Genomic DNA, 10,000 nt, shown 5'->3' with positions numbered 1-10,000 from the left:
TTCTCGCTTCTCTCGGCGTGGCAACCGCGCGCTATTCCCGTCTTCCCGCGAGACGGGGACACGCGCGCGCCCGGCTCCCTCCGCCGCCCCGCTCGTCAGCGGCCGGCCGGGACTGACCCGTCCCCCGAGGCCGGCCCGCCTGCAACGACCCTCTTTTCTTCGCAGGCGTGCCCTTCTTTTCGTCCGTTCGCTCCGTCGAGCGAGCTGAGCGGGGCGATGGCAAGGGTGGGTGGGGGAGAGGGGACACGAGCCCCGCGGGGCGTCTTCTCCCCCAGGGCCACGGCGAGCACCGGACGTGCTAGAGGAGGCAGCGACCCGCCGAGGCGGGTGCGACCCGGCGACCGAGGCCCCTCGCCGGGGCGGCTCGCTCGGCAGCAGGCGGAAAGGCGGCACGGAAAGAAGCCGGCGCGGCCAGCGGCCGCAGCGGAGGCGGACGCCCCCCTGACGCCCACGGTCGTCGCTTTCGCTTTTCCCCGTTCTCTGGGTTCGGCCGCCCTACCGCCCGAGCGCTGCTCGCGGCCGGCACCCACGGGCACACGGACGGAGGCCAGCACCGGCGCCTCGCGTACGATTAGGACACCTGAGGGCTCGCGGGGCCACGCGGCCGTCACACAGCCCGGTTCGGTAACACGTCCGTGGAACCTCCTCCCGCCGTCGAGCAGAGAGCAGCAAGGACGCGGCCGACGCGGCGGGGCACGCACCCCGCCGCCAACGCGGTCGCGGCTCTTTCTCTCGCTCGGGAGGGGGGCAAGACCCAGGACGACACCTCGCACGCAACGGGAAGCGAGCTGGAAAGGAGACCGCCCAGCCTGAACACCGGACGCCGCCCGCGGCCCGCCCGAGGACGGGGAGCGCAGACGAGCCCGGCCCGCCGGGGGCCCTCTCCGACGCGACCCGAAAGGCCTCATCGATCGGTCGGGGAAGACAGCAAGGACGACAAGACGGGTAAAAAAGGCCTCCCCCACGGTAGGCCAAAACGCTGCGTGTTCCTGAGACAACAGGGCAGCCCGAGCCCACCCCGCGGGGACTACTCGGGGCCGGGTGGTGAAAAGGCCGACGAGAGCTCCCGCGAGCCCCTCTTATCCACAAAAAGCCACCGCGTTTTCGGTTCCCCGCTTCGCGGGCTCCAGCTTTAACGCCGGCAAAAGAGCGACAAGAGCGAAAAAGGAGAGGGAAAAGGCAGAAAGGGAAAAAGGGGGGGTGGGGGGTGGAAAGAGGTAACGGGGGGGGGGGCCGGACGGAGAGGGGGGGAAGAGGTAAGAGAGGGGGGAGCAGACGGAGGAGGGGGGAAAAAGTTAAAAGAGGGGGGGCGGGAGGGGAGGGAGGAGGAAGGGGGGGGGAACAAAACAAAACAAAACAAAACAAAAAAAAAAAAAAAACCCAGTACCGCCACCTGGGCCGAACCACCGGGCGCCTAGGCAAGCGCAAGCAAGAGCCGGACGCTGCTAAGGGGATCTCAGCGCCTGGACGTAACCGACGGGCTCGCCCGCCCGTGCCATCATCGGAGCCCCTCGCTCAGCTCACGGACGGGGCGGCGAGAAAATTGAGACCTGGGGATCGAGTCCCGCCACGGTCTTCCCAGCGTTCGAGTGCCGGCCTCCTCCGCCGCCGGTCTTTTTGCTCTCGGTCCACGCGGACGGAGACGAACGAACCAAGCTCGGGAAGCGCCGCGAAAGGCTGCCCAGTACACCCCTCACTATCGACGGCTGAGCCGCGGAGCGTGACAGCCTCTCAGCTAGCGCTGCTGCGGAGACGAGCCACTACTCGCTCCTGTAATACGGACAGATACTTCTCCGCCCGCGCTGGAGCGCAACACCAGACTTGTAGGCTCACCCGGTTGGTGCGCCAGCGACGACGCAATTTTCGATGACTCAACTGGAGGCAGCGAGAAACGGCCGCCTCCTCGACCGCCTCCGGAAGCGACGCGCCCGGCAAGATCTATCGCGGGACCTGGGAAATGCGGCTAAGTCCGCCGCGAGCCTGAAGTCCCCCCCAGAGACGGCGCGCGGAACTCTCCCTGCAAATCCGGCTAAGTCCCGGCGGAGCCGGCTAGACCTGACGGCAAACTGCGGCCCCCACCGCGAGCTCGCCGTCCGCCCGCCCTCCGGGAGGCTCGCAGGCTCGGGCAGCGCTTGCCGGGCGGGTGAGGCGCGGGTCCCTGCAAATCCGGCAAAGTCCCGGCGGAGCCGGCTCGACCCGACGGCAAACGGCGGCCCCCACCGCGAGCTCGCCGTCCGCCCGCCCTCCGGGAGGCTCGCAGGCTCGGGCAGCGCTTGCCGGGCGGGTGAGGCGCGGGTCCCTGCAAATCCGGCAAAGTCCCGGCGGAGCCGGCTCGACCGGACGGCAAACGGCGGCCCCCACCGCGAGCTCGCCGTCCGCCCGCCCTCCGGGAGGCTCGCAGGCTCGGGCAGCGCTTGCCGGGCGGGTGAGGCGCGGGTCCCTGCAAATCCGGCAAAGTCCCGGCGGAGCCGGCTGGACCGGACGGCAAACTGCGGCCCCCACCGCGAGCTCGCCGTCCGCCCGCCCTCCGGGAGGCTCGCAGGCTCGGGCAGCGCTTGCCGGGCGGGTGAGGCGCGGGTCCCTGCAAATCCGGCAAAGTCCCGGCGGAGCCGGCTCGACCGGACGGCAAACGGCGGCCCCCACCGCGAGCTCGCCGTCCGCCCGCCCTCCGGGAGGCTCGCAGGCTCGGGCAGCGCTTGCCGAGCGGGTGAGGCGCGGGTCCCTGCAAATCCGGCAAAGTCCCGGCGGAGCCGGCTGGACCGGACGGCAAACTGCGGCCCCCACCGCGAGCTCGCCGTCCGCCCGCCCTCCGGGAGGCTCGCAGGCTCGGGCAGCGCTTGCCGGGCGGGTGAGGCGCGGGTCCCTGCAAATCCGGCAAAGTCCCGGCGGAGCCGGCTGGACCGGACGGCAAACTGCGGCCCCCACCGCGAGCTCGCCGTCCGCCCGCCCTCCGGGAGGCTCGCAGGCTCGGGCAGCGCTTGCCGGGCGGGTGAGGCGCGGGTCCCTGCAAATCCGGCAAAGTCCCGGCGGAGCCGGCTCGACCGGACGGCAAACTGCGGCCCCCACCGCGAGCTCGCCGTCCGCCCGCCCTCCGGGAGGCTCGCAGGCTCGGGCAGCGCTTGCCGGGCGGGTGAGGCGCGGGTCCCTGCAAATCCGGCAAAGTCCCGGCGGAGCCGGCTCGACCCGACGGCAAACGGCGGCCCCCACCGCGAGCTCGCCGTCCGGGAGGCTCGCAGGCTCGGGCAGCGCTTGCCGGGCGGGTGAGGCGCGGGTCCCTGCAAATCCAGCAAAGTCCCGGCGGAGCCGGCTCGACCCGACGGCAAACGGCGGCCCCCACCGCGAGCTCGCCGTCCGCCCGCCCTCCGGGAGGCTCGCAGGCTCGGGCAGTGCTTGCCGGGCGGGAGGGGCGCGGGTCCCTGCAAATCCGGCAAAGTCCCGGCGGAGCCGGCTCGACCCGACGGCAAACGGCGGCCCCCACCGCGAGCTCGCCGTCCGCCCGCCCTCCGGGAGGCTCGCAGGCTCGGGCAGCGCTTGCCGGGCGGGAGGGGCGCGGGTCCCTGCAAATCCGGCAAAGTCCCGGCGGAGCCGGCTCGACCCGACGGCAAAGTGCGGCCCCCACCGCGAGCTCGCCGTCCGCCCGCCCTCCGGGAGGCTCGCAGGCTCGGGCAGCGCTTGCCGGGCGGGAGGGGCGCGGGTCCCTGCAAATCCGGCAAAGTCCCGGCGGAGCCGGCTCGACCCGACGGCAAACGGCGGCCCCCACCGCGAGCTCGCCGTCCGCCCGCCCTCCGGGAGGCTCGCAGGCTCGGGCAGCGCTTGCCGAGCGGGTGAGGCGCGGGTCCCTGCAAATCCGGCAAAGTCCCGGCGGAGCCGGCTGGACCGGACGGCAAACTGCGGCCCCCACCGCGAGCTCGCCGTCCGCCCGCCCTCCGGGAGGCTCGCAGGCTCGGGCAGCGCTTGCCGGGCGGGTGAGGCGCGGGTCCCTGCAAATCCGGCAAAGTCCCGGCGGAGCCGGCTCGACCCGACGGCAAACGGCGGCCCCCACCGCGAGCTCGCCGTCCGCCCGCCCTCCGGGAGGCTCGCAGGCTCGGGCAGCGCTTGCCGAGCGGGTGAGGCGCGGGTCCCTGCAAATCCGGCAAAGTCCCGGCGCAGCCGGCTGGACCGGACGGCAAACTGCGGCCCCCACCGCGAGCTCGCCGTCCGCCCGCCCTCCGGGAGGCTCGCAGGCTCGGGCAGCGCTTGCCGGGCGGGTGAGGCGCGGGTCCCTGCAAATCCGGCAAAGTCCCGGCGGAGCCGGCTCGACCCGACGGCAAACGGCGGCCCCCACCGCGAGCTCGCCGTCCGGGAGGCTCGCAGGCTCGGGCAGCGCTTGCCGGGCGGGTGAGGCGCGGGTCCCTGCAAATCCGGCAAAGTCCCGGCGGAGCCGGCTCGACCGGACGGCAAACGGCGGCCCCCACCGCGAGCTCGCCGTCCGCCCGCCCTCCGGGAGGCTCGCAGGCTCGGGCAGCGCTTGCCGGGCGGGTGAGGCGCGGGTCCCTGCAAATCCGGCAAAGTCCCGGCGGAGCCGGCTGGACCGGACGGCAAACTGCGGCCCCCACCGCGAGCTCGCCGTCCGCCCGCCCTCCGGGAGGCTCGCAGGCTCGGGCAGCGCTTGCCGGGCGGGTGAGGCGCGGGTCCCTGCAAATCCGGCAAAGTCCCGGCGGAGCCGGCTCGACCGGACGGCAAACGGCGGCCCCCACCGCGAGCTCGCCGTCCGCCCGCCCTCCGGGAGGCTCGCAGGCTCGGGCAGCGCTTGCCGAGCGGGTGAGGCGCGGGTCCCTGCAAATCCGGCAAAGTCCCGGCGGAGCCGGCTGGACCGGACGGCAAACTGCGGCCCCCACCGCGAGCTCGCCGTCCGCCCGCCCTCCGGGAGGCTCGCAGGCTCGGGCAGCGCTTGCCGGGCGGGTGAGGCGCGGGTCCCTGCAAATCCGGCAAAGTCCCGGCGGAGCCGGCTCGACCGGACGGCAAACTGCGGCCCCCACCGCGAGCTCGCCGTCCGCCCGCCCTCCGGGAGGCTCGCAGGCTCGGGCAGCGCTTGCCGGGCGGGTGAGGCGCGGGTCCCTGCAAATCCGGCAAAGTCCCGGCGGAGCCGGCTCGACCCGACGGCAAACGGCGGCCCCCACCGCGAGCTCGCCGTCCGGGAGGCTCGCAGGCTCGGGCAGCGCTTGCCGGGCGGGTGAGGCGCGGGTCCCTGCAAATCCAGCAAAGTCCCGGCGGAGCCGGCTCGACCCGACGGCAAACGGCGGCCCCCACCGCGAGCTCGCCGTCCGCCCGCCCTCCGGGAGGCTCGCAGGCTCGGGCAGCGCTTGCCGGGCGGGAGGGGCGCGGGTCCCTGCAAATCCGGCAAAGTCCCGGCGGAGCCGGCTCGACCCGACGGCAAACGGCGGCCCCCACCGCGAGCTCGCCGTCCGCCCGCCCTCCGGGAGGCTCGCAGGCTCGGGCAGCGCTTGCCGGGCGGGAGGGGCGCGGGTCCCTGCAAATCCGGCAAAGTCCCGGCGGAGCCGGCTCGACCCGACGGCAAAGTGCGGCCCCCACCGCGAGCTCGCCGTCCGCCCGCCCTCCGGGAGGCTCGCAGGCTCGGGCAGCGCTTGCCGGGCGGGAGGGGCGCGGGTCCCTGCAAATCCGGCAAAGTCCCGGCGGAGCCGGCTCGACCCGACGGCAAACGGCGGCCCCCACCGCGAGCTCGCCGTCCGCCCGCCCTCCGGGAGGCTCGCAGGCTCGGGCAGCGCTTGCCGAGCGGGTGAGGCGCGGGTCCCTGCAAATCCGGCAAAGTCCCGGCGGAGCCGGCTGGACCGGACGGCAAACTGCGGCCCCCACCGCGAGCTCGCCGTCCGCCCGCCCTCCGGGAGGCTCGCAGGCTCGGGCAGCGCTTGCCGGGCGGGTGAGGCGCGGGTCCCTGCAAATCCGGCAAAGTCCCGGCGGAGCCGGCTCGACCCGACGGCAAACGGCGGCCCCCACCGCGAGCTCGCCGTCCGCCCGCCCTCCGGGAGGCTCGCAGGCTCGGGCAGCGCTTGCCGAGCGGGTGAGGCGCGGGTCCCTGCAAATCCGGCAAAGTCCCGGCGCAGCCGGCTGGACCGGACGGCAAACTGCGGCCCCCACCGCGAGCTCGCCGTCCGCCCGCCCTCCGGGAGGCTCGCAGGCTCGGGCAGCGCTTGCCGGGCGGGTGAGGCGCGGGTCCCTGCAAATCCGGCAAAGTCCCGGCGGAGCCGGCTCGACCCGACGGCAAACGGCGGCCCCCACCGCGAGCTCGCCGTCCGGGAGGCTCGCAGGCTCGGGCAGCGCTTGCCGGGCGGGTGAGGCGCGGGTCCCTGCAAATCCAGCAAAGTCCCGGCGGAGCCGGCTCGACCCGACGGCAAACGGCGGCCCCCACCGCGAGCTCGCCGTCCGCCCGCCCTCCGGGAGGCTCGCAGGCTCGGGCAGCGCTTGCCGGGCGGGTGAGGGGCGGGTCCCTGCAAATCCGGCAAAGTCCCGGCGGAGCCGGCTCGACCCGACGGCAAACGGCGGCCCCCACCGCGAGCTCGCCGTCCGGGAGGCTCGCAGGCTCGGGCAGCGCTTGCCGGGCGGGTGAGGGGCGGGTCCCTGCAAATCCGGCAAAGTCCCGGCGGAGCCGGCTCGACCGGACGGCAAACTGCGGCCCCCACCGCGAGCTCGCCGTCCGCCCGCCCTCCGGGAGGCTCGCAGGCTCGGGCAGCGCTTGCCGGGCGGAAGGGGCGCGGGTCCCTGCAAATCCGGCAAAGTCCCGGCGGAGCCGGCTCGACCCGACGGCAAACGGCGGCCCCCACCGCGAGCTCGCCGTCCGGGAGGCTCGCAGGCTCGGGCAGCGCTTGCCGGGCGGGTGGGGCGCGGGTCCCTGCAAATCCAGCAAAGTCCCGGCGGAGCCGGCTCGACCCGACGGCAAACGGCGGCCCCCACCGCGAGCTCGCCGTCCGCCCGCCCTCCGGGAGGCTCGCAGGCTCGGGCAGCGCTTGCCGGGCGGGTGAGGCGCGGGTCCCTGCAAATCCGGCAAAGTCCCGGCGGAGCCGGCTCGACCCGACGGCAAACGGCGGCCCCCACCGCGAGCTCGCCGTCCGGGAGGCTCGCAGGCTCGGGCAGCGCTTGCCGGGCGGGTGAGGCGCGGGTCCCTGCAAATCCAGCAAAGTCCCGGCGGAGCCGGCTCGACCCGACGGCAAACGGCGGCCCCCACCGCGATCTCGCCGTCCGCCCGCCCTCCGGGAGGCTCGCAGGCTCGGGCAGCGCTTGCCGGTAGGGTGGGGCGCGGGTCCCGGCGCTGCCGGGCACTCGCCAGCCTTTTCTCGGCTGTTAGGGGTTGCCTCGGCTTTCCCGCTCCGTCATCCGACAATCCCCCCTGAAACAGCCTCTGGCTGGTGCTGGGTGCCGGGCGGGCAGAGGCAGCAGCCTAGGTCCCGGCGCTCGCCAGCTTGTTTTGTTCCGTGGGGGCTTGGGGGTTTCGTTGTTTTTTTGGTTTCGCGTGTCCGTCTGCCGACACACAGCCCACCACCCCGTCCCGCCGCGAAACACGTCTCTGGCTGGCGGTGGTGGGTGGGGGGACCGGCACCGCACCAGCTACGCACAAAGAGAAAAATGACCGCGACCGCTGAACCCAGGACGCACCGAAATGCACCAGCCGATGCAGCCGGGGGTTCTGCAGATGCTGCGGCGCCCACCCCTCCTCCGCGGCGCCTCCCCCCGCCCCACAACGGGCTGGGAACAGATTGCAAAGATGTTCTTCTGGTTTGTGGTTTGGGGGAAACGTGTCTGAAACTGAGGAGAAGAGATGAAGATAGCGTGGCCGAGGATAGAAGGGAGGATTACGTTGCTCTTGCTGAGCATCCAAACAGGGTTCCCCACCACTGATGTTCTCACGGTTAAGTCTGTGGAACGTTAGGCACAGGTTAACGGTCGGCCTCAATGTTCTCAAGGGTCCTTTCCAAATCAAAAGGATTCTGCAGTTCTAAGAAAAGTTGATGTTTAGACTCAACTCTGTCCCTCGTCAGAGAAATGGCACTGCAGGAAGGCCGTGCGTCTGCCAGCTGAGGGAGGGAGCATCAGCACTTGCTTCGGCCTGTTTCCTATGGTGTTGCCCTGGAGCGCCGAGGAGCCCCGGAGGGAGCCCAGCGGGGCAGAGGCAGAGCCACCTCGGGCTGGGCCTCTGCTGCTGAGCTGGGCCGGGCTCCCGGGACGCAGATAGACGCTGGCGAGGGGGCAGAGCTGCAGAGAGACAGCTGCTCTGCCCAGGCGCAGGGCCGGGGGGGGCACCGCCTGCAGGCCCCCAGGGGAGACCTGCCAGCCTCAGAGAGCTGAAAGGCACTCCGCAGCGGAGGCTGCCGAGAGGTTTCTGCGGGAGAAACGTTCCCAGCCCTGTGCGTGATCAGGCTCTGGGTGCAGGACAATGCAGCTGTAGCTCCTGGAGGGATCTCCTCGAGCCGCTGCCTCGGACAGTCCATGGGATCTGTCAGGAGGACGCTCTCGGTTTCTCTGTGCGGATCAGGAGGAGGATGTGCTGCAGAGTAGGCCTTCCCTCTGCAGCGTCTGAGTGAGAGGAGAAGGCAGGTCCCTCATCCAGGGCTTGGCTGCAGGGTGTGAATGTGGGTGTGCAGCCAGCGGTGGGTGCCCGGCGCTTTCCTTGCGAGCAGGGTCCCCGCAGCCCAGGGGCTGTGTGCCGGGGCAGGGACTCTGCCGCCTGCCAGGGCCAGCAGCACTCAGCCTGCGCGGGGAGCTCCCCGAGGTGCTCGGAGAAGTAGAGGGGGAAGCGACAGGGAACCCCTGGCAGGGAAGGAAAAGTGTTCTTGGCTCCAGGAGCACCGAGAGGGAGCAGAACTGGGCACAGAGCAGGAGCTCCTGGCAGGGACAGCTCCAAGAAACAGAGGCATGGACAGGGAGTGGGGGGGGGGAAGTGAAGCCCATCCCTGGGGGCGGGGGGGGGGGGGGTGGGGGGGTGGGGTGCGTTCAGGCATCGTTTTCCCCAGCCACCGTGTTTTCGCTGTCCCGCTTCGCGGGGGGGGGGGGGGGGGGGGGGAGGCGGTGGTGTCGGCGGCAGGGTTAAATATTATTAGGTGCCGTCACCTCGTCCCCATCAGTGGGCCCTAGGCAAGCCCAAGCGAGAGCCAGACGCTGCTAAGGCATCTCTGCGCCGGGACGTACCGAGACGGAAAAACGGTCGGTACTAAAAACTGTTTGTGCTGAAGTAAATGCTCGGATTACTGCAGGGGCGACGGCAGGGAGGCCTGAAGGTCGCACTGCCCTGAACCAGCTCCCGCGCTCGAGCGGGGGATACATTGAAACCCAGCAGCCGGCGCACCTGGGGCTCTGCAGACGCCGCGGCGCGCCGCCCCGCCCGCTCTTCTCGGCGAAACCCCCCCCTCCCCCTCCCCCTCCCCCCCACCCCCAGCCCCCCGCCTTCCCGCCTCCCCCCTCCCCCACCCCCACTCGCGGCGCATGCGCACAGGCACAGAGAGAGGCACCCCTCGCCGTGCGCACCCTCCCCCCCCGCCCCGCGCTGCCGTTCCGGACCCGCCGAGCGCTGGGTGCGGCCCCAGTCACCAGACGGCGGCACCGCCCCGGAGCAGCAGGGCGGAGGGGCAGGGGTCGGCAGCCTGACGCTCTGCGCCTGCGCGCTCGCCCCCCTCAACGCCCCTCCTCCCCCGGCTCGGCAAGCGGGTCTCCGCCAGCGACGAAAACAAGGGCTGCTCCTCTGCCTGACGGGCTGTCCCGCGCTCAGTTCGCCGGGAGCCGGTAGGCAGGCAGCAAGGAAGGAAAGAAGGAAGGAGGCAGACAGACAGACAGAAAGAAAGACAGACAGACAGACAGACAGACAGTGGTCGGTGAGCAGGTGGGGAGCCTGGCGCACGCAATGGTGGGCCGGGGATATGGGGGGGGGCGGTGTTGGGATTGACTCTGTGTGTGTGTGTGTGTGTGTGCGTGCGTGTGCGCGGTTTGTTTTTGTTTTTTTTTTTTTTTGTCGTCG

This window comes from Lathamus discolor, unplaced genomic scaffold, assembly GCF_037157495.1.
Source record: "Lathamus discolor isolate bLatDis1 unplaced genomic scaffold, bLatDis1.hap1 Scaffold_78, whole genome shotgun sequence".
NCBI classification, from domain to species: Eukaryota; Metazoa; Chordata; class Aves; order Psittaciformes; family Psittacidae; genus Lathamus; species Lathamus discolor.
Note: the sequence above shows the minus strand (reverse complement) of the source record.